The 22,803-nt window shown below is 46.1% G+C and overlaps 1 long non-coding RNA gene and 2 pseudogenes across 2 annotated transcripts; all 3 read right to left on the minus strand.

The window, feature by feature from the left end:
• Positions 1–6,986: 6,986 nt before the first annotated feature.
• LOC125550869 (uncharacterized) lies at positions 6,987–10,978 on the minus strand. 2 transcript variants are annotated; one of them, XR_007301984.2, is made up of 6 exons: positions 10,782–10,978; positions 10,529–10,684; positions 9,546–9,788; positions 8,744–8,889; positions 8,135–8,245; positions 6,987–7,354 (listed from the first exon to the last, which is right to left on the minus strand). It is a non-coding gene; the product is annotated as an uncharacterized LOC125550869 (long non-coding RNA). The 2 variants fall into 2 exon arrangements; XR_007301983.2 differs by having other exon boundaries at positions 8,740–8,889; positions 10,782–10,977.
• Positions 10,979–14,213: 3,235 nt separating this feature from the next.
• On the minus strand, positions 14,214–15,708 carry LOC147974987 (uncharacterized; annotated as a pseudogene).
• A 738-nt stretch (positions 15,709–16,446) lies between these two features.
• LOC125554635 (uncharacterized) lies at positions 16,447–20,899 on the minus strand (annotated as a pseudogene).
• Between the last annotated feature and the right edge of the window lie 1,904 nt (positions 20,900–22,803).

Here is a 22,803-nt window from a genome sequence, read left to right on the forward strand (position 1 = left end):
GAGCCGGCCGGGACTCTGTAGGCCACTAGGCGTCAACCCATGTATATAAGGGGATGAACCGGCGGCGGCTTAGGGCAAGTAACAACAAGTCGATAACCAAGTCGGCGAGTTGTAGCCTCTTGGTGATGAAAACCCCAGCAATACCAATCCCAACTAGACGTAGGCTTTTACCTTCATCGTAAGGGGCCGAACTAGTATAAAACCCTCTCGTGTCCTTTGTCCCGATTAACCCCTTTAAGCTTCCTAGTGCGATGGCCCTACGACTAAGTCCTTGCTCTAGGACATCTGCCATGACAATTCCATGACAGGGGACTCCCCGGCCTCTGCATCAGAACGATGCATACGACCACATATATTTTAATTTGTGATGGGTAAATGTTAGAGGTTGCAGCAAATATATTGTACACTGCGGGTCTTTCAGCCAAGTTTAGAGGCAAGCATGTGGGGCCAGTGCTATGATGTGTCGCGTCAACTCGTACAACAAGGAGAAGTTTGATTTTACTACACACCTTCTCCCTCACCCATGCGCGCGGTTGCTCGCAAACAAGGACAGGCTTTTGCTTAGTAGTACTTCTACAGCAAGCTATCCGTCCCGCTCGCGGTGGACGGACATGCAGCAGTGGATTCGACACTGTAGAAGTAGTAGTAGTAACATCATTGTTCGTCTTCTCGAAGAGGCAAAGAGCCAAGCGCAAACCGAACGTTGCAGTTGCGAACATTGGAGCACGCATATAGCCAGGCTCTTGCATCAGTCAAAATTGCTATGTGAGCCCACTATTGTACTAGTACGTGCAACTACTTGCTAGTATAGCCCCACCACTCCAATCCATCTACTCCCAAGTCTCTGCGCAACACTGCTCACTCCAATCCAAGACCAAGTGACCAGAAGCCACAAGCACCTATGGAGCGATGGACGCGAGCGGCAGTCGGCTGTGCCAAATCATCCAAGGTGCCAGCCTGCGTCCCTGCACCGCGCAGCGTTTCCACACTGTGCTGGCGACCACAGGCATCATTCACGCGGTCATCGCCGTCGAGGGAGGAAACCCACAGCTGCCGGAGGGGCCCGATCCTCTGCCCGTGCCGTTCTCTCCGACACAGGGCCGGCTCAGGAGGTACTCTGACCCTTCTTCCTCCCTGTTGTATTGTTCGCAGATCTGACCTGCCGCCACCGACATGCCGGCGACCCTCAGGTATAAGTTCTTCGAAAGCGGCCTTGCTCTACTACCCCAGCTCCCCATGTGTCTGCATGTGCATCTTTTTCTACTCCCATCAGCTCTTCCAAAGCCACCTAAATATTTAGTATTATTAGAGGTAAAGCTACTTCATGCATTTGAATCTAGGGCTTTGTTTAAACAACGAAGAAAGGGGGGAAAGTTGTAGCATGAATCTAGGACTTGATTCAAAGAGGAAATAATATGGTGAAAGTAGTAGAGACCGGATACCCAACCGGTCTCTTGGTTGAAAGGGAAATAATGAGAAAACACAGTACAAACTGGATAAGGAACATATCTATTATTGGTTGAAAAAAGGATAGAAAGTGGCGGCTGGTGGACAAGTCAAGAGAGTATGTCTAGGATTAGATTTGCTGCCATCAAATAGTAAAAGGTCTCCAGGATTAGATTTGTTGCCCTCACATAGTAAAAGGTCTCAGGATTAGATTTGCTGCCCTCACATAGTAAAAGGTCTCAGGATTAGATTTGTTGCCCTCACATAGTAAAAGGTCTCCAGGATTAGATTTGCTGCCCTCACATAGTAAAAGGTCTCTAGGATTAGATTTGCTGCCCTCACATAGTACAAGGTCTCCAGGATTAGGTTTGATGCCCTCACATAGCATGAACAAACTCGGCATCACCACTTTATGCCTCCTTATAGGTACATTGTGCTGATGTGTCCACTGTCGCATGTCCTTATACCAACCTTTTGCTGTTGTTAATGTAAGGGCGCATGTAAAATGAAGCGATCACACTGTTACCTTAGGGACATGTCTAACCAGTGTTATTGTTAATCTAATGCCTCCAGTGATAAGATGCAATTAAACTGTGTTACAAATGGCACTCCTACTGTTTTCCCCAGTATGATAAGTAAGTTGCTCCTTTACGCTGCTGAGTGTCCTAGTGTCCCCACGGTCCCATGCCCTTAAACCAACTCTTTAGCTGCTGTTGATTTACTATGTCTAGTAAACAAGCAATGCCACCATTAAAGTAATCCCATATTTTAGGAATCTCATTATTGATCGTAATGCGTCTGGTAACATGAAGCATTGCTGACGTTTTAAAATTTCTACTATCCTTGTGTGATTGCCATGAACATAATTAAGATGCTTCTTTTCATTTTGTATATGTTTCGTATATTCTTATTGACTAGCAAATGTTTACTTTCTATCTTTTTGTGCAGATAGGGATATCCATTTCACCTTGTTGCTATTGTGACCTTTTGGCGAACTGCACAAAACACTTTTTTTGGAATGAGTGTCTTGTGCAGTTCAACTAAAATATCACGTGGGCAACATCTCCCAATTTTGGTGGAATTGCACAAAATGGTGATTGGAGTTTCCAATGTCTCCGTCAAGTTCTGCTGGTAATCTCGTGCAACATTTTATTAGCCTTTGCAAGATGGAGCCGTCACTGTCACCACAATGGCACTTTATTTTAGTGGAACTGCACAAAAGGATAAGAAAATTATAGTTGCACCTTACATGAGCCGGACAACCAACTTTAATGTTCCTCAATTTTAGTGCAACTACTAAAGAAGAACCTACCAGCTCACAAGAGCAAGTACTTATTGCTAGCTGAATGATGCAATCTTTGCTTCATTTCAGGTGAACTGCAGAAAAAGGCGCATGAATTGAATCATGGAACTCTAGGCAGACCTCATCCAAGTAGAGCTGGAGGTTCAGTTCAAGGAGGCCGCTATTAAAGCGAAATCATGCTCTCCTGTCTCCTTGTTTGTGCTGTGCAAACATGCTGTGCAAACATGAATACTCAACTATAGATGTTGTGACGGTCAAGAGCATTCGCCAAGTTCTTCGATTGTATGACATGCCTAGACAAGATGGATTTAATCCCGATATTCACTTTATCAAAAGGCTCTAATGGGTTGGTTCTGAATCTTGCAAGCTGGGAATCAGTGAGATGTGTAGGCATCTTTGTTGTACTTATTATTTGAATCTTATTTGTTGGTTCTGAATCTTGCAAGCTGGGAATCAATGAGATGTGTAGGCATCTTTGTTGTACTTATTATTTGGATCTTATTGGTTGGTTCTGAATCTTGCAAGTTGGGAATCAATGAGATGTGTAGGCATATTTGTTGTACTTATTATTTGGATCTTAGTTGTTGGTTCTGAATCTTGCAAGCTGGGAAACACGGCATGATGATGCAGAGGACAACAACCATAAGAAACAATTCAAACTTGGTAGTATTATCTTTGTGAAAGTGCGACAAATGTGCTGATCGTGTGCGTCCTGAGAATAATAATTCTAATTGTTGTGCATGTTGATCATGTGGCACTGATAGAACGAGCGAATGCATTGCTTGTTTTAAGTATAAATTTATATTAAAGCTAATTAAATTTAAGTAAAGTGACCACTAACTCCTGTTATTACAGTACCAATACAGACCCGCTCGTGAACCGACGTGTTGTCGAGGGTGCATCTTCTGCAGGGCGTGCATCGGATGATGGAGGGGTAGTAACTGTTGTCGCCTATACACACTCAGCTTAATGTTCAATTCAGTTCCCCAAGAGCTGAAAAATGAACTGCTACCCCCGCCTACACACTCGTTCACTCAATGAGACTCCAATGGTGATCCGAGGGGTGAGCCTGCTGGATATGGACTTCAGCAAGGAGTTCCCCTTTGAGTTCACCGTTCAGTCCTATGGCTGCACCAAGTTGAATGTGATGTACACCAACGATATAGACTCGGTAAAGCTCTGCCTCGCCTCAGTCCTATGGCTGCACCAGGTTCTGGAGCATTCGCCCATTTCATCGGCAGTGCCGACTGCACCTTCGCTACGGTGGAGAGAAGGAAGAACGCGACGATTCGGCCATCTGGTGCAACCGGCTTGTCGACATCCAGAAGCAATACAAGATCATCAGCAACAGGCTGAAGAAGGACTCCGTGGTTGACCTCGCTGAGACCATCATCAACCCCTGATACGCCAACATGAAAGAAGACGACCTGAACACATGGAAGATACCTCTGAATCTAGCCTACATAACCTACGCGGCCAAGGACGCATACACATGCTACGACATGTACATGCAGATCTTGGACATGAGGGCGTGTCTACTTCCCGTAATTGACGAGTACACGGACAGACGCAGCGTCATGATCAAGCGTGCCAGGAAGGTCTAGATGTTGTACTTTATCTGTTTATAAGCACCTTTATCATCTGAGTGTTTCATGCATTAGCCTATGTGTCATAATTATATGTTTTGTCCGAAATATTTCTTTTAAGAACCCATTAACTTGATTGCTTTTTTTAGTGGCTATTTGCTTATGTATGTAAACTAGTTCACTTGTCCGTAAAAAAAACTAGTTCACTCGGCTGTCGTGCTTTGAATCTCCTTCCTCCCAACATATTCCCCTCCTCAGGTGGACCCAGCAGGTCTCTGAATTTTCTCCCACTTTCTTTTTCGATGTAAACTGAGTTTTCTCCCAGTACTTTCCCCTAGAACCAACTCAACTGTCCCACGTCTAGCCTAAAAAATAATAATACCCCATGTACTATTAACTCATCAAATTAAAATGATATTTTATTTCGTAAGTTGGAAGTTCTTACAAAATAATAATAATAATTGTTTATATATAACTTGGCAAGTTAACTCCTAGTGATTGCATACATAAGCTTGCAAATATTTTACTGACATGCAATCATGTGTTTATGTTTATATAACATTTCTCCGTCTAGCCCAACATGATATTTTCACCCAGCCCAGCAAGTCCGCGGATTTCGAGAAAAATGCAAATGGGATTTAAATGGGCTGCATAGATGCTACATCATTGTTTCACCCAGCCCACCAAATGGACTAAAAACAAATGGACTGGCTGACATGTGGGCCAGTAGGTCGAAGCCTAAGAAGGCGTTGGATTTACATCCAACGGCCGACATCCTTCTTCAATCTCTCATCTTCTTGCTCCAGCCGCCCAAAGCAGCGCCGGTCGCGCCGCGTGCTCCTGCCTCTCGTGGCTGGCTGTGATGCCGCGGAGGCCTCACCACCCCCTACTACTCCCACCGCTGGCCCAGGGTATCCCTCTACTCACCCACACCCCCTGTTATTCTGCGGCGACGACAGCCTCACGCCGCAGCCGAACCAGTGAACCCTCGTACTCCTCTCCGCGTGGGCATCCACTGCCGCGTCTTCCCCGGCTCCGCATCGTCCCCTTCCTAGGCCTCGCCGTCGTCCACCGCCTTGGTGCTCTTGGCGCGGCGTGGTCAATGTGGTCAACGACCGACTTCCATCGAGTACTGTACGTGGAGAGGCTGACAGCTGGGTCCACGGCCACAACCCAGTTTTTTTGTGATTTGCCAAGTAAGTCGCTTTGTCAGGCCTGTTGGGCTGCAAATCTTTCAAGACGAGGAGAGCTTTATTTGGTTGGCCGATAAGATGGCCTATCAGTAATGAGAAATGGGCAGTACATTTTTAAAACACATCAAACCGGCAATTAGTTTCAAATATATTTTTTTCATTTCGAGATTTTAAATTACATTAATTTTTATGCATGGAGAATTGGTTAGATTTTATATTGACATAAATTTATTTTTAAAATCAGTTTGAATGTGAGTCGAAATTTCGGGATTAAAAACAGTTCGGACCGCACCGAAATATGCAAAATTTCGTATAATTTTTTAACCGTGGCCACAATATGGGCTGTAATGCTAACAAAAAGAATATGGGGTCCAAAAAAACCTTAATAAATAGCAAATGGGCTGTAAATTATTAGAAATAATGGCAAATCGGTTGTATGCTGTTTTCCACAGATTTGAGGCTTTCCTAAAAAAAGGTGGACGCACAAGCAGTGACTGTTGGATGTCCATTGAACGGTCGGCGTGCTTCTTCAATCTCCACTCTTCCTGCTCCAGCCGCTCATACAAGCGCCAACGGGAATGCCTGCTCCCTCCTCCCCGCGGCCGGCTGTGCTGCCGCGCAGGCCTCACCGCCCCACCGTACTCCCATCGCTGGCCTAGCCATCCCTCTACTCACCCACACCTGCTGTTATTCTCCGGCGATGGTAGACGAACCAGTAAACCCTTGTACAGTCGTACTCCCCTCCGTGTGGGAAACAACTGCCGAGTCTTCCCTGCCTCTGTGTCATTCCCTTCCTAGGCCTCGCCATCGTCCACCGCCCTGGTGCTCTCGGCGCGGCCTGGTCAACATGGTCAACTACCAACATGCATCTGAAGTGGACTGTACGTGGAGAGGCCGACAGTTGGGTCCACGGCCGCACGCAAGGAAATGCCTCCTTATTACGTGCAAAATAATGATTCCTCCACCTGACATCAGGGACCCACCGAAAGGGCCTCTGTATTTCGTGAAAAAAACATTACCGCCGCTGACAGCTTGGACCCACCAGCCACTACAAGAAATCTGTTAATACATGACGGATCTAGTCCGTCACGGATCAACGGAAATCTGTCATGGGTGCCCGTACATGACAGATCTGAAATCTGTCATGTGTATCGCGTCATAATTTCACGTCGTACCTTCCTTGACGGTTCTTGACCGTCATGGATCTGCCCCAGGCCCGCCCAAGCCCAAACCTCTGTGACGGGAACATTCCGTCATGGACTGACGCCACGTGGATTTTCAATTGACCAATTCAAATGACATGTCTGCCTACGTGAATACTCATTTCCGTCACAAAAATCGTCATTGATTTGGGCAAAATTTAAATTTGGCCGAGCCCATTAGCCTATTCATTTCTGCCTCATTAGCCCATTTATTTTTGCCTAATTTTGAGCAAGCATGTTTTTAGCATAATGCATCTCACAAATCCAAGTACCAATTTTGGCCCAAGAGGAAGCATTTGCAAAGTGTCAGGACATTACATAGTTGATCCAGTTTGCAGCCATCGGTATGTAAATACAACATAGCAGTTTATAAAATCCTCTATGAAATAAGAACTTACAGCATAGATTGACAATATATCACACAGCAAGGTTAGGAACCAGTACAATCCATTTTACATCCAACATAACATACAAAGCATTGAGGTTGTTATTCATGTTCTTTCCATCGGTCCTCCTGTGGCAACTATCATGTCTTGGCGTCGTGGCTGATTATGATGGCAGCTTGATTGTGGCGTCGTGGCTAATTGTGATGGTAGCAACAAGTAGCTCGCTACCTAATATTACCTGGCATATTTACAAGAACCTTGTTAGATATTTATACATATGAATAGACCATAGAAATAAGAGAATTACAACAAAAATAAAAATGAACTATATGTTATCCAAAATTATTAAATCTTGCAGTGCCTACGAATGAAAAATAACATTGATCTAAGCTAAGGAAGAATAACTAATCAAATATACATAATCTCACTCACACAAACATGTAATAAAAGTAAATTTATTAATTGAACTTTCACTTGATTGTAAAAGAATGCTTGGTAAATGAAGTAATTCATATACAGGTATGCCATCATATATGCATTGTAAGAAATAGCATGCTTCACACATTCTGGCCAGCAATAACTAGTTCAAATATATAAATAACCTCACTATCAAGTACAAAGAATTGCAATTTGTTCATAACACAACAATATGAAGAAAAAAAAGCCAAAATAGGCACTTGAGGACGAATCAATCAAGTTAGCAGGTGGCAGCATAGCAGTAGGCTTAATATGTGAGAGATGATTAATCATCTCTTCATGTATATTAGTGCAAGCATGTATATATGCATCAGCGGCAAAACAACATATGCTAAGACGTGTACTGTTTTAATGTCATACTGCATGCATGATAAACAAAGTTATAGTGCAGACACCTAGTGCTATACAAATTTAGTTTCCTAGCAGCAAGGATGCCCGGAAGCACATGGTATACAGATTAAATGGCTTTCAGTTTCAGGCCAACAACATCATTCAGAGTGCACTTATGAAGCAGGGGTGTTCAGATTCACGATTTGCTGACCTGGCTCGACTTCGACGGTTCCATCAACTGCCTGTTATCTCAGCATATTTGTTGGTCACACTGGCAGCCAACTATCGACATCACCGTCATAGATTCACTTCTCTACCATACCTATCAAATCAAACACTAAAAAATTACTAAGTGAAACAGGCTACGTTGTGCATATTAATCAAGAAAATTACCACAACTAAACATGTGAAATATATATGTATATGTGATATGCATATTAACCCAAAAATTGATGCACTACAAAATACTTCCTTCAATTTCCCTCACCGTCTAGGATACAATAGAACAAACTAGAGGTGCAACAGCTCATGCAAGAAAAAACTGAATTCCTACTTGCTAAATTAATCCATTCTTCAGGCTCATGCAAGTTAGTAGTCTACATGAAACAGTGTATGGTTCAAGCACGAGCTCATAGCAGAGGAGGTAGGCAGAGGTACAAGTGCTTATAAATATAAAGAACCTACAAAGCCTCAAGTTGACGTATAAGTGACAGTAACAAAACACACATCACAAAACTGCAAGTATTGCAGCAGGAACAGTTCAGGCCATGTAAATACGCCAAAAACAGCAATCTGATGCATCACTATGATAGTTACCTACATGGCTTCATTTTTAGAAACTATCCTCTTGGTGATAGTGATAGTAGTCATATCCCAAAGGCTCTCAAATCAGCTGTAAATGCCCATATCCATTGGGACGGCATTTGTACTAGATCAGGCACTGCACTGTACATTGCAAGGAGCTGCCTACAATACATAAAAGTTATATAAGTTTACATACAAAAGCCGTCTAACCAGTGGAAGTCGTCAGGTTGTGTAAAATAACATTCTGTTGTATATATGGGTTATGTGAAATTTTTGTTGTTGTTGTTGTGATTAATGGTGCAGATGTGTACTGAGAAATTCAAGTCATGTGTTCTTGTCATGATTCAGTTCAGAATAATGCCAAGATGCGGCTAAAAAATTCAAAAGTTTATGCAATGTTCAGCTTCTCTAATGAGAAATGCATGCTTTTATGATGCCAAATGAAGAAATTGTTAAGCAAAAAATGGTCGAGTGTGGTTAAGCAAAGCCGAGTGAGGGAGAGTACTGCCCCTGTGCGTGACTTTGTCATGAGATATTCAGTTCCAATGGCACCAATTGTGTAGGAGAGGAAATGGCTCTCATGGATAGCTTCAGCAAGACTTGAAATCAATAAGAGATGGTTAAGAACTTGCAGGTTTTAATTCACACTACTGGATTTCTTGCACTGTCGTACTAACAACCAACGGTATTTCCATCCAGTGAAGATTGAAGTTGCAGCAATGGACAAATCCCAGAGACAACATCCAGCAATGGAATCCAAACAAAAGTATAAATCTGGAACTCAAGTAAAAGCAAGAAATTTGCCGAGCTGCACTCACTAGATGAAATCGATGCGGCTGGTGCCATCATTGTGCATGAAGGACACGTCCGTGTTCCCCTCAGACTTGCCACTGACCATCCGAGGAGAAGCGCGCATGTGTGTCTCACCACCGGATGGAGCTGGATCTGTGCCCGCCGCCGGTGACGTCAGGGGGTTCAATACCTAGCTGTCGGTACCGCCGCCACTACTGCCGCATTAACTTGAGAGGCAGGACTGGGCCGCCGCAACTCGGGGGCACGATCTGCATGGGAAGGGCATGGAGTGAGGTAGACAGGGAGGAGTCCGGTGTGGGACTGATACCCATGGGGACAAGAGGCCTCAACCAACAGACAATCAGCATAGTGACTGTAGAGTACTACAGTAGCTTCAACGAAAACTTCAACTTGTCACGCTCAAATAGGCCATGAATTGTTACTATAGAGTAACTCTAGACAAAGAACTTTGATAAATTATGTATAGTTACTGCAGACATACTCTAGATTGAACAAGTCATAGATAATAGATAGGATAGCATCCTCAAAACAATCAATTCACTACCAACATCTACTTTACTACAGATTAGCTCTTGATTAACCACATATCTCTTGAAAAACTGAAAACATGTGCTGCTGTGATTGGGAAGTAAAGCAACAATTGCCCTTAACAATGCTAGTATATTGTCCAGGTCCCTCCAATCAATCCCCTGACCAGGACAGTCCAATCGATCCCTTCCAGTTCCACTATAATCGATCCTTATCCCCTATACCGACAGATCAAGACCTCTCCACTCTACCAATGACAGATCAAGACCTCTCCACTCTACCAACAACAGATCAAGACCCCTCCACTCTACCAACAGATCAAGACCACAAATCAACCCAACAACCACAAATCAACCAACAAATCAAGTCACCTCCAACCTATCAACAGGTCAAGACACCTCCAGTCCACCAACAGTCCAAAAGACATCCAATCTACCAAGAGATGGAAAGGGAAACTTACAGTGCGCCCAAGATTAGTTGGAGGCCGTCGGCTGCTGCTGAAGCCCCAAGATGGAACGCCCACAGTCAGACCGAGCATGGCAGGGGCACGGGCCTTGGTGACTCCACTATGTGCAAGGAACTTGGATCCAACCTTCATGAAAAATGACATCTCTCCCTACAAAGATAGCAGATCGGCAGCCATGAGAATAGAAAGGGGGACAAGAGACACAGCGACTACCACGAGAAGAGGAATGGGGGGCATAGTCGTTTACCCCATCGGATGGGCGAACAGATGGGCTCGTCGATGGGAGGGGCCTGGCGCATGGTGGTTCAAAGCCGGCGCCGCAGGCGGCGACATGGAGCGACGCGAGGAGGGAAGGTGGACTGGCGGCGGCGGCTGATGGTTGGCATGGGAGGAGAAGAGATTAGGGTTAGGCCGGTGTGGACTCTGTACTTAAATGGGCTGGCTCGAAAATTTTCACTCCCCATGCTGGGGACTTAAAATTGCCCTTTTCACGCACGCTCTGTTCGTTTTACAACTTTTCTCCTATTCATTAATGCATTCGACTGACATGTAGGCCAATCAAAATAGCACGCACAGCAGGAGCCCACCCATGACGGTCTGAATGGTGTATAAACAGAAAAAGTTAGGCCCGACTAGGCCCATCTGGTTAATCCATGACGGTTTTCGTGACGGTCCTTCAACGTCCATCATAATGGACCTATCGTCTCGAGGCCCATTCGCATCTTTCAGATCCATGACGGTTGCCATGATGGTTCAGGAGAACGTCATGAGAAATCCGTCACGGATTAACAAATTTCTCGTAGTGAGCTATATCTTCGCACGCAAGGAATGCCTCCTTATTATGAAAAAAAATGAATACTCCCCCTGTTAGCTGGGACCCAGTATAGTGGCAGGCAGACTTGTGGGCTACTAAGTTGAGGGGACAGAGGGCTTTGTCAACTTAGTCAATATGCACGATTCTAACTCCAGTGACCGTACAATGTCCATCCAACGGCCGTAGTGCTTCTTCAACCTCTGGTCTTCTTGCTCCAGCCGCCCAAACCAGCGCCGATCGTGCCTCGTGCTCCTGCCTCCCGTGGCCGGCTGCGATGCGGCGGAGGCCTCACCCCCTACTACTCCCACCGCTGGCCAGGCCATCCCTCTACTCACCTACACCCCCTGTTATTCTACAGAGATGGCAACCTCACACCGCAGCGAACCAGTGAACCCTCGTACTCCTCTACGCATGGGCATCCACTGTCGCGTCTTCCCCGGCTCCGCGTCGTCCCCTTCCTAGGCCTCGCCATCGTTCACCGCCCTGGTGCTCTCGGCGCGGCATGGTCAACGTGGTCAAGGAACGGCTTCCATCGAACGTGGACTCTACGTGGAGTGGCTAACAGCTGGGTCCATGGCCGCAGCAAGGAAGTGCCTCCTTATTACGTGCAAAATAATTATTCCTCCACCTGATAGCAGGGACCCACCGGATGGGCCACCGTATTTCGCGAAAAAAACATTTTGCCCCTGATTGCTGAGACCCACCAGCTACATCTACGCACGCAAGGAAGTGCGTCCGGGCAAAAAAACGATTCGCTCCCCTGACTGCTGGGAACCACCAGCTACATCTTCGCAGTCAAGGAAGTGCCTGACAGTCAGGACCCACCTGATCGAAGAACGTGTACGTACATATATACTGGTGGATGTAGAGGCGCGCACGTGTCGTAGTAGAGGCACGTACGTGTCGTAGTAGAGGCGCACACGTAGCATGTACATGTATGTACAGCGGCCAGGGTGCAAGAAAGAAAATACAGCCACGTATGTGTACATACGGGCGGGTTCTCAAACACCTACTCGCGCATACGTACGGCCAGGGCTCGTGTACATGGCTGGGTCGGAACGGAGAAACAATGTCGTCGTTGTGTTCATGGGGAGGCAACGGAATGTGTCGTGTTCATGGGGAGGCAATGGAATGCATCGTGTTCATCGGGAGGCAATGGAACGCGTGGGAGCCAACCAGCTGGGTCGGAACGGAATGCGTGATCGTGTTATCGGGAGGGCTTGGACGGAATAGGCAATGGAAATGAGGCCTGGCATACCGCACAACCGAAGAAACGGACCTCCTACATTCGGAACGGGGTCCTGTTGATTGGGAGGGGTCTGGCGTACCGCAAAACGAAGGAAACAGACCTCCTACGGGCGAAACGGGGGTCCTGTTGATCGGGAGGGGTGTGCCGTACCGCAAAACGGAGGAAACGGACCTCCTACGGTCGAAACGGGGGTCCTATTGATCGGGAGGGGTGTGGCGTACCGCAAAACGGATGAAACAGATTTGTGTTGGAGCGCTACGGACGAAACGGGGGTCCTGTTCATCGGGAGGGGTGTGGCGTACCGCAAAACGGGACTCCACGGGATACTGTTCATCTCCACCGTCGACCTCCTCCAGCCTCCACGGGCTACCGTCGACCTCCTCCAGCCTCCACGGGCTCCTGTTCATCCAGCCTCCACCGCGCGCTACTCCACCGGCTACTGTTCAACCACCACTCAACTGTCTACTGTTTATCCAGCCCTCCACACCATGGGGTCCTGTTCAACCACCCCTTCATGGGCACCCCTCCACCGTCTACTGTTCATCCAGCCCTCCACCACACCACGGGATCCTGTTCATCCAGAGGCAACGCCACCGCTCACTCTTCATCCAACCCCCCCCCCTCGCAACACTCACTGTTCATCCCAGAGGCAGCATCGATCGGCTTCAGTTAGCAGCAGTAGCGAAGGAATCAATCGATCGGGTTCAGTTCACAGCCATCGATCGATCGCTCGGGTTCAGTAACGCGTAGCCTGCAGTGCAATCGCTCGGGTTCAGTTAGAGCCCAACGCCTCGCTCGGGTTCAGTTAGAGCCAACGCCTCGCACACACGCGCGTACGTGTACGAGAGAAACGTGCATCGCTCGGCCCCTGACCTCCCACCGTAACCGGGAACTCCCGAAATCCCCCCCCTCGCTTCTACCACGGTTTTTTCCGTCATGGACGGCCCAAAGAATGTCATGCAGCTGCGCCTCCGGCCCGCCCAGGACGAAAAGCCCATTTTCTGTCATGATTTTTTGTCATAGAAGTAGGAGCCCACCACATCTAGGATGATACCGGGTTTTGTTACAATTATTCTCATAGAAGTGTCATATGTATGATAAAAAAAAATTCGTTCGGCCCAAAATGTCATGGATGTGTCTTTTTTTGTAGTGCTACTCCCACTCCCTCCGCCTGCACCGACACCGTTTGCATGTACGCCACTGCTACAACTCTGGCCAGATCCAGACCCAGCTCCAGAACCTGAGCCAACACCACTCACTTCACCCCCGCCCTCCCCTCCTCCATAGCCCGTTCCGTAGGTACTAGCATATCTAGTCACCCATCCAGCATTGCCTAATCCAATGCCCAAGAGAACAATAAAACTAAGAGCTACTAGTTTTGTGCCTGCCATCATGAGAGACTGAGATGATGTGGGTTGCTAGTGAAAGCTTCCATGTGGTCGTTATTTATACAGCTACAGGCGATAGATTTTTATCCTACTAGCATGCTTCTTCTTTTTCTGCGCGGATATCTTAATAGCCTGTTGGTGACTTAGAATTTTCAAGGAGGCTGCAGGCTAATCGCATGCATGTTCAATCGACAGTCGACGCATGCCAGCATCTATTAATGATCATAGTTAACTTCCAGTTGACATTGCGGAGGTGACCTCGAAGTTTTCAACATTGACATCGGCATATTCCTTTAGTGGGTGCTGCACCTAATGGCGGAATCCAGTTTACCACGTTCATGGATGCTTGAAGGCTAATCCAATTTACCACGTTCATTGATTTGTGAACATATCTTGGGTGGGGATTCTTTGTCAATCAACTTCCACTTGTCACTATTTTGAAGCAATTTCCAACAATGCTCTAGTGTAAATGACTTGCCATTGGAAGCTTCATGTCCTTGTACCTTTATTGCGCAATTTTGTCCTACAAAACAAACTCACATAATTGGCTTCAACGGTACCACTTGGAGGTGCATTGCGAACTTGCTCCAAGTAACCACTCTAATGTCTACAAATCTGCTTGATCACATCCCAACGACCTTGGAGTGACCTATAGGTGTGTGGCGTCCTCAAGGAATACTTTGCCATCATTCGGAACAACTGGTCCTCTATCCTTTCGCAATACCTCATGCCGGTTTAGTCAGTGCCGGTGCGCGCATCAAGAGACATGGATTCCCAAGCCTTGATCAAGACATGATCTTCCAATTGCGTGCAGTTCTTTGATCTCGTGCGCACTTTTGCTTGCGCTTGGTCGAACACCCCCTCCCCAATCTCTTCCACCTCATCTTCTTCCTCACCGTGACCGTCCACACCACCATCCATCTCACTGTAGCCCTAATCACTGATTCATATGTAAATTTTCGAGTAGATGATTTTTCATATAGAAAACTTTTTATTCCGAGTTCGTATGCAAAAGTTATGTCCATTTTACTAAATTCCAGAGAGATTTTGCAAATAAAGTCGAAATTAATATTTGTAAATTTTCCCAACAACTAGACCACATATCACATGGGAAACTTGTTCTTTTTTTGACATTTCCATCATTTTTTTATTTTTTTAAACTGAAAAGGCGGTCCACCGGGGGGGTGCATTTAGCACCAGGGTTACTAATGGCACACCTGGTGTGCAGTGCGCCATTAGCATGTGCCTCTGCATTACTGTTTCCAGTGTAGTAGTTATTAGTGGCGTCGCTAGAGCCGGATGCAATACCTTTGCCTGATCCATGGCCACTAGATCCCTGACCTCCGGTCGCTTGTGCTCCACCAACGTCGCTGCCGGTACCACCAGTGCTAGAAAATCCACCAAGATCCCCATTTCTTCCTTCACTATACTGACCAGCCTGCACCGAGACCCGATCCCCTCCTAGAAACAATGCCACCGTATTGGCTACTATCACCCCCTCCGCCTCCACCGGCACCGTTTCCATGTACAACACTTCTAGAACTCTGGCCAGACCCAGACCCAGCTCCAGAACCTGAGCCAGCACCACTCACTTCACCCCGCCGTCCCCTCCTCCATAGCCCGTTCCGTAGGTACTAGCATATCTAGTCACCCTTGCAGCATTGCCTAATCCAATGCTCAAGAGAACAATAAAAATAAGAGCTACTAGTTTTGTGCCTGCCATTATGAGAGACCGAGATGATGTGGGTTGCTAGTGAAAGCTTCCATGTGGTGGTTATTTATAGAGCTACATGCGATAGATTTTTATCTTTCTAGCATGCTTCTTCTTTTTCTGCGCGGATATCTTAATAGCATGTTGGTGACTTTGAATTTTCAAGGAGGCTGCAGGCTAATCGCATCCATGTTCAGTCGACAGTCGACACATGCCATCATCTATTAATGAGCACCGTTAACTTCCAGTTGACATTGTGGAGGTGACCTTGAAGTTTTCAACATTGACATTGACATCGTCATATTCCTTTAGTGGGTGCTGCACCTAATCGTGGAATCCAGTTTACCACGTTCATGGATGCTTGAAGGCTAATCCAGTTTACCACGTTCATTGATGAGTGAACCTCTCTTGGGTGGGGATTCTTTGTCAATCAACTTCCACTTCTCACTATTTTGAAGAAATTTCCAACAATGCTCTAGTGTAAATGACTTGCCATTGGAAGCTTCATGTCCTTGTACCTTTATTGTGCAATTTTTTCCTATAAAACAAACTCACATAATTGGCTTCAATGGTACCACTTGGAGGTGCATTGCGAACTTGCTCGAAGTAACCACTCTAATGGCTACAAACCTGCTTGATCACATCCCAACGACCGTGGAGTGACCTATAGGTGTGTGGCATCCTCAAGGAATACTTTGCCATCATTCGGAAGAACTGGTCCTCTATCCTTTCTCAATACCGCATGCCGGTTTAGTCAGTGCCGGTGCACGCATCAAGAGACACGGATTCCCAAGCCCTGATCAAGACTTGATCTTCCAATTGCGTGCAGTTCTTTGATCCCGTGCGCACTTTTGCTTGCACTTGGTCGAACACCCCCTCCCCAATCTCTTCCACCTCATCTTCTTCCTCACCGTGACCGTCCACACCACCATCCATCTCACTGTAGCCCTAATCACTGATTCATATGTAAATTTTCGAGTAGATGATTTTTCATATAGAAAACTTTTTATTCCGAGTTCGTATGCAAAAGTTATGTCCATTTTACTAAATTCCAGAGAGATTTTGCAAATAAAGTCGAATTAATATTTGTAAATTTTCCCAACAACTAGACCACATATCACATGGGAAACTTATTTTCTTTTTTTTGACGTTTCCATCATTTTTTTATTTTTTTAAACTGAAAAGGCGGTCCACCGGGGGGTGCATTTAGCACCAGGGTTACTAATGGCGCACCTGGTGTGTGGTGCGCCATTAGCATTTGCCTCCGCATTACTGTTTCCAGTGTAGTAGTTATTAGTGGCGTCGCTAGAGCCAGATGCAATACCTTTGCCTGATCCATGGCCACTAGATCCCTGACCTCCGGTCGCTTGTCCTCCACCAACGCCGCCGCCGGTACCACCAGTGCTAGAAAATCCACCAACATCCCCATTTCTTCCTTCACTATACTGACCAGCCTGCACCGAGACCCGATCCCCTCCCAGAAACAATGCCACCGTATTGGCTACTACCACCCCCTCCGCCTCCACCGGCACCGTTTGCATGTACACCACTGCTAGAACTCTGGCCAGACCCAGACCCAGCTCCAGATCCTGAGCCAGCACCACTCACTTCACCCCACCCTCCCCTCCTCCATAGCCCGTTCCATAGGTACTAGCATATCTAGTCACCCTTGCAGCATTGCCTAATCCAATGCTCAAGAGAACAATAAAACTAAGAGCTACTAGTTTTGTGCCAGCCACTATGAGAGACCGAGATGATGTGGGTTGCTAGTGAAAGCTTCCATGTGGTGGTTATTTATAGAGCAACAGGCGATGGATTTTTATCTTTCTAGCATGCTTCTTCTTTTTCTGCGCGGATATCTTAATAGCCTGTTGGTGACTTTGAATTTTCAAGGAGGCTGCAGGCTAATCGCATCCATGTTCAGTCAACAGTCGACACATGCCAGCATCTATTAATGAGCACCGTTAACTTCCAGTTGACATTGCGGAGGTGACCTCAAAGTTTTCAACATTGACATTGACATCGGCATATTCCTTTAGTGGGTGCTGCACCTAATGGCGGAATCCAGTTTACCACGTTCATGCATGCTTGAAGGCTAATCCAGTTTACCACGTTCATTGATGAGTGAACCTCTCTTGGGTGGGGATTCTGTATCAATCAACTTCCACTTCTCACTATTTTGAAGCAATTTCCAACAATGCTCTACTGTAAATGACTTGCCATTGGAAGCTTCATTTCCTTGTACCTTTATTGCGCAATTTTGTCCTACAAAACAAACTCACATAATTGGCTTCAATGGTACCACTTGGAGGTGCATTGCGAACTTGCTCGAAGTAACCACTCTAATGGCTACAAACCTGCTTGATCACATCCCAACGACCGTGGAGTGACCTATAGGTGTGTGGCGTCCTCAAGGAATACTTTGCCATCATTCGGAAGAACTGGTCCTCTATCCTTTCCCAATACCGCATGTCGGTTTAGTCAGTGCCGGTGCATGCATCAAGAGACACGGATTCCCAAGCCTTGATCAAGACTTGATCTTCCAATTGCGTGCAGTTCTTTGATCTCGTGCGCACTTTTGCTTATGCTTGGTCGAACACCCCCTCCCCAATCTCCTCCACCTCATCTTCTTCCTCACTGTGACCGTCCACACCACCATCCATCTCATTGTATCCCTAAGCACTGATTCGTATGTAACTTTTTGAGTAGATGATTTTTCATATAGAAAACTTTTTAATCCGAGTTCATATGCAAAAGTTATGCCCATTTTACTAAATTCTAGAGAGATTTTGCAAATAAAGTCAAAATTAATATTTGTAAATTTTCCCAACAACTAGACCACATATCACATGGGGAACTTATTTTCTTTTTTTTACATTTCTATCATTTTTTATTTTTTTAAAACTAAAAAGGCGGTACACGGGGGGGGGGGGGTGCATTTAGCACCAGGGTTACTAATGGCGCACCTGGTGTGTGGTGCACTATTAGCATGTGCCTCCGCATTACTGTTTCTACTGTAGTAGTTATTAGTGGCATCACTAGAGCCGGATGCAATACCTTTGCCTGATCCATGGCCAATAGATCCCTGACCTCCGGTCAGTTGTCCACCACCAACGCCGCCGCCGGTACCACCAGTGCTAGAAAATCCACCAACATCCCTATTTCTTCCTTCACAATACTGACTAGCCTGTACCGAGACCCGATCCCCACCTCGAACCAATGCCACCGTATTGGCTACTCCCACCCCTCTGCCTCCACCAGCACCGTTTGCCTGTACACCACAGATAGAACTCTGGCCAGACCCAGACCCAGCTCCAGAACCTGAGCCAGCACCACTCACTTCAACCCCGCCCTCCCCTCCTGCATAGCACATTCCGTAGGTCCTAGCATATCTAGTCACCCTTGCAGCATTGCCTAATCCAATGCTCAAGAGAACAATAAAACTAAGAGCTACTAGTTTTGTGCCTGCCATTATGAGAGACCGAGATGATGTGGGTTGCTTGTGAAAGCTTCCATGTGGTGGTTATTTATAGATCTACAGGCGATAGATTTTTATCTTACTAGCATTCTTCTTCTTTTTCTGCGCGGATATCTTAATAGCCTGTTGGTGACTTAGAATTTTCAAGGAAGCTGCAGGCTAATCGCATCCATGTTCAGTCGATAGTCGACACATGCTAGCATCTATTAATGATCACAATTAACTTCCAATTGACATTGCGGAGGTGACCTCGAAGTTTTCAACATTGACATTGACATCGGCATATTCCTCTAGTGGGTGCTGCACCAAATGGCGGAATCCAATTTACCACGTTCATGGATGCTTGAAGGCTAATCCAATTTACCACGTTCATTGTTGAGTGAACCTCTCTTGGGTGGGGATTCTTTTTCAATCAACTTCCACTTCTCACTATTTTGAAGCAATTTCCCATTGCTCTAGTGTAAAAGACTTGCCATTGGAAGCTTAATGTCCTTGTACCTTTATTGTGCCATTTTGTCCTACAAAACAAACTCACATAATTGGCTTCAATGGTACCACTTGGAGGTGCATTGTGAACTTTCTCCAAGTAACCACTCTAATGGCTACAAATCTGCTTGATCACATCCCAACGACCTTGGAGTGACCTATATGTGTGTGGCGTCCTCAAGGAATACTTTTCCATCATTCAGAAGAACTGGTCCTCTATCCTTTCCCAATACTGCATGCCGGTTTAGTTAGTGCCGGTGCGCGCACCAAGAGACACGGATTCCCAAGCCTTGATCAAGACTTGATCTTCCAATTGCGTGTAGTTCTTTGATCTCGTGCGCACTTTTGCTTGCGCTTGGTCAAACACCCCCTCCCCAATCTCCTCCACCTCATCTTCTTCCTCACCGTGACTGTCCACGCCACCATCCATCTCACTGTAGCCCTAATCACTGATACGTATGTAACTTTTCGAGTAGATGATTTTTCATATAGAAAACTTTTCTATCCGAGTTCGTATGCAAAAGTTATGCCCATTTTACTAAATTCCAGAGAGATTTTGCAAATAACGTCAAAATTAATATTTGTAAATTTTCCCGACAACTAGACCACATATCACATGGCAAACTTATTTTCTTTTATTTTTTGACATTTCCATCATTTTTTTAATTTTTTTAAACTAAACAGGCGGTCCACCGGGGGGTGCATTTAGCACTAGGGTTACTAATGGCGCACCTGGTGTGTGGTGCGCCATTAGCATGAGCCTCCGCATTACTGTTTCCAGGGTAGTAGTTATTAGTGGCGTCGCTAGAGCCAGATGCAATACCTTTGCCTGATCCATGGCCACTAGCTCCCTGACCTTCGGTCGCTTGTCCTCCACCAACGCCGCCGCCGGTACCACTAGTGCTAGAAAATCCACCAACATCCCCATTTCTTCCTTCACTATACTGACCAGCCTGCACCGAGACCCGATCCCCTCCCAGAAACAATGCCACCGTATTGGCTACTACCACCCCCTCTGCCTCCATCGGCTCCGTTTGCATGTACACCACTGCTAGAACTCTGGCCAGACCCAGACCCAGCTCCAGAACCTGAGCCATCACCACTCACTTCACCCCCGCCCTCCCCTCCTCCATAGCCCGTTCCATAGGTACTAGCATATCTAGTCACCCTTGCAGCATTGCCTAATCCAATGCTCAAGAGAACAATAAAACTAAGAGCTACTAGTTTTGTGCCTGCCATTATGAGAGACTGAGATGATGTGGGTTGCTAGTGAAAGCTTCCATGTGGTGGTTATTTATAGAGCTACATGCGATAGATTTTTATCTTACTAGCATGCTTCTTCTTTTTCTGCGTGGATATCTCAATAGCCTGTTGGTGACTTAGAATTCTCAAGGACGCTGTAGGCTAATCGCATCCATGTTTAGTCGACAGTCGACACATGCCAGCATCTATTAATGATCACAGTTAACTTCCAGTTGACATTACGGAGGTGACCTCGATGTTTTCAACATTGACATTGACATCGACATAATCCTTCAATGGGTGCTGCACCAAATGGCGGAATCCAATTTACCACGTTCATGCATGCTTGAAGGCTAATCCAATTTACCATGTTAATTCATGAGTGAACCTCTCTTGGGTGGGGATTCTTTGTCAATCAACTTCCACTTCTCACTATTTTGAAGCAATTTCCAATAATGCTCTAGTGTAAATGACTTGCCATTGGAAGCTTCATGTCCTTGTACCTTTACTACGCAATTTTGTCCTACAAAACAAACTCACATAATTGGCTTTAACGGTACCACTTGGAGGTGCATTGCGAACTTGCTCCAAGTAACCACTCTAATGGCTACAAATCTGCTTGATCACATCCCAACGACCTTGGAGTGACCTATAGGTGTGTGGCGTCCTCAAGGAATACTTTGCCATCATTCGGAAGAACTGGTCCTCTATCCTTTCCCAATACCGCATGCCGGTTTAGTCAGTGTTGGTGCGCGCATCAAGAGACACGGATTCCCAAGCCTTGATGAAGACTTGATCTTCCAATTGCGTGTAGTTCTTTGATCTCGTGCGCACTTTTTCTTGCGCTTGGTGGAACACCCCCTCCCCAATCTCCTCCACCACATCTTCTTCCTCACCGCCGTCCACACCACCATCCATCTCACTGTAGCCCTAATCATTGATTCGTATGTAACTTTCCCATGGTAGTAGTGGCGCACCATGGGACAGTGCGCCATTACTAGTTGTGGCGCACTGTTCCATGGTGCGCTACTACTAACATTTTTTTTATTTTTTTTCAAAACTACTAATGGTGCACGGTGGGTGTGGTGCGCCATTACTATGTGAACTAGTAATGGCGTACTATCCCCTAGTGCGCCACTGCTAACAATTTTTTTATTTTTTTTTCAAAACTACTAATGGCACACCACACACCAGGTGCGCCATTAGTAATATGTCAATAATGGCGCACCTGTATTTGGTGCGCCACTGCTAACAAATACATGGTGCACCATTAATGTCCATATTAGCTATCACTACAAAAAAATACACTTCCGTGATGATACGTGTTTGTCACAGTAGGTCTTTTTTTCTGTCATGCATTTACATCGATGACGATTTTATGACAGAATCAAGATAGTCATACATGCGCTGTCGTAGAAGTGTTCCATGACATTACCAAAATTATCATCACAGAAGTGTCCACTTCCATGACGATAAATCGCGCGTCACAGAAGTGCTTTCGTCAAGGGTGACCGACACGTGGCATCCACCATAACGGAACACCGTTAAGCTATCGGGTCGGGTTTTTGATCCGATAACCCGTTAACAGCCCCGACCAATGGGGATTTTCCACGTGTAAAATCATCATTGGCTGGAGGAGACACGTGTCAGGTCCGCGTTGGCACAGGTGTCACTCATCCAATGGGCGAGACGCGGCTATGATATGTTGACACATGGACCGGCCCATCAAGTTTAAATGGGCCGGCCCAACTGAAGGCCCACAAGATTTTGCGGTCCATAATGGGCCGGCCTAGCTAAAGGCCCACGAGATTTTGTGGACCATAATGGGCTGGCCCAGCTAAAGGCCCAAAAGATTTTGCGGGCCATAATGGGTCATCCCAGGTAAAGGCCCACAAGATTTT

The sequence above is a fragment of the Triticum urartu genome, chromosome 4A, assembly GCF_056163025.1.
Source record: "Triticum urartu cultivar PI428250 chromosome 4A, HENAU_Tu73, whole genome shotgun sequence".
Classification (NCBI taxonomy): Eukaryota; Viridiplantae; Streptophyta; class Magnoliopsida; order Poales; family Poaceae; genus Triticum; species Triticum urartu.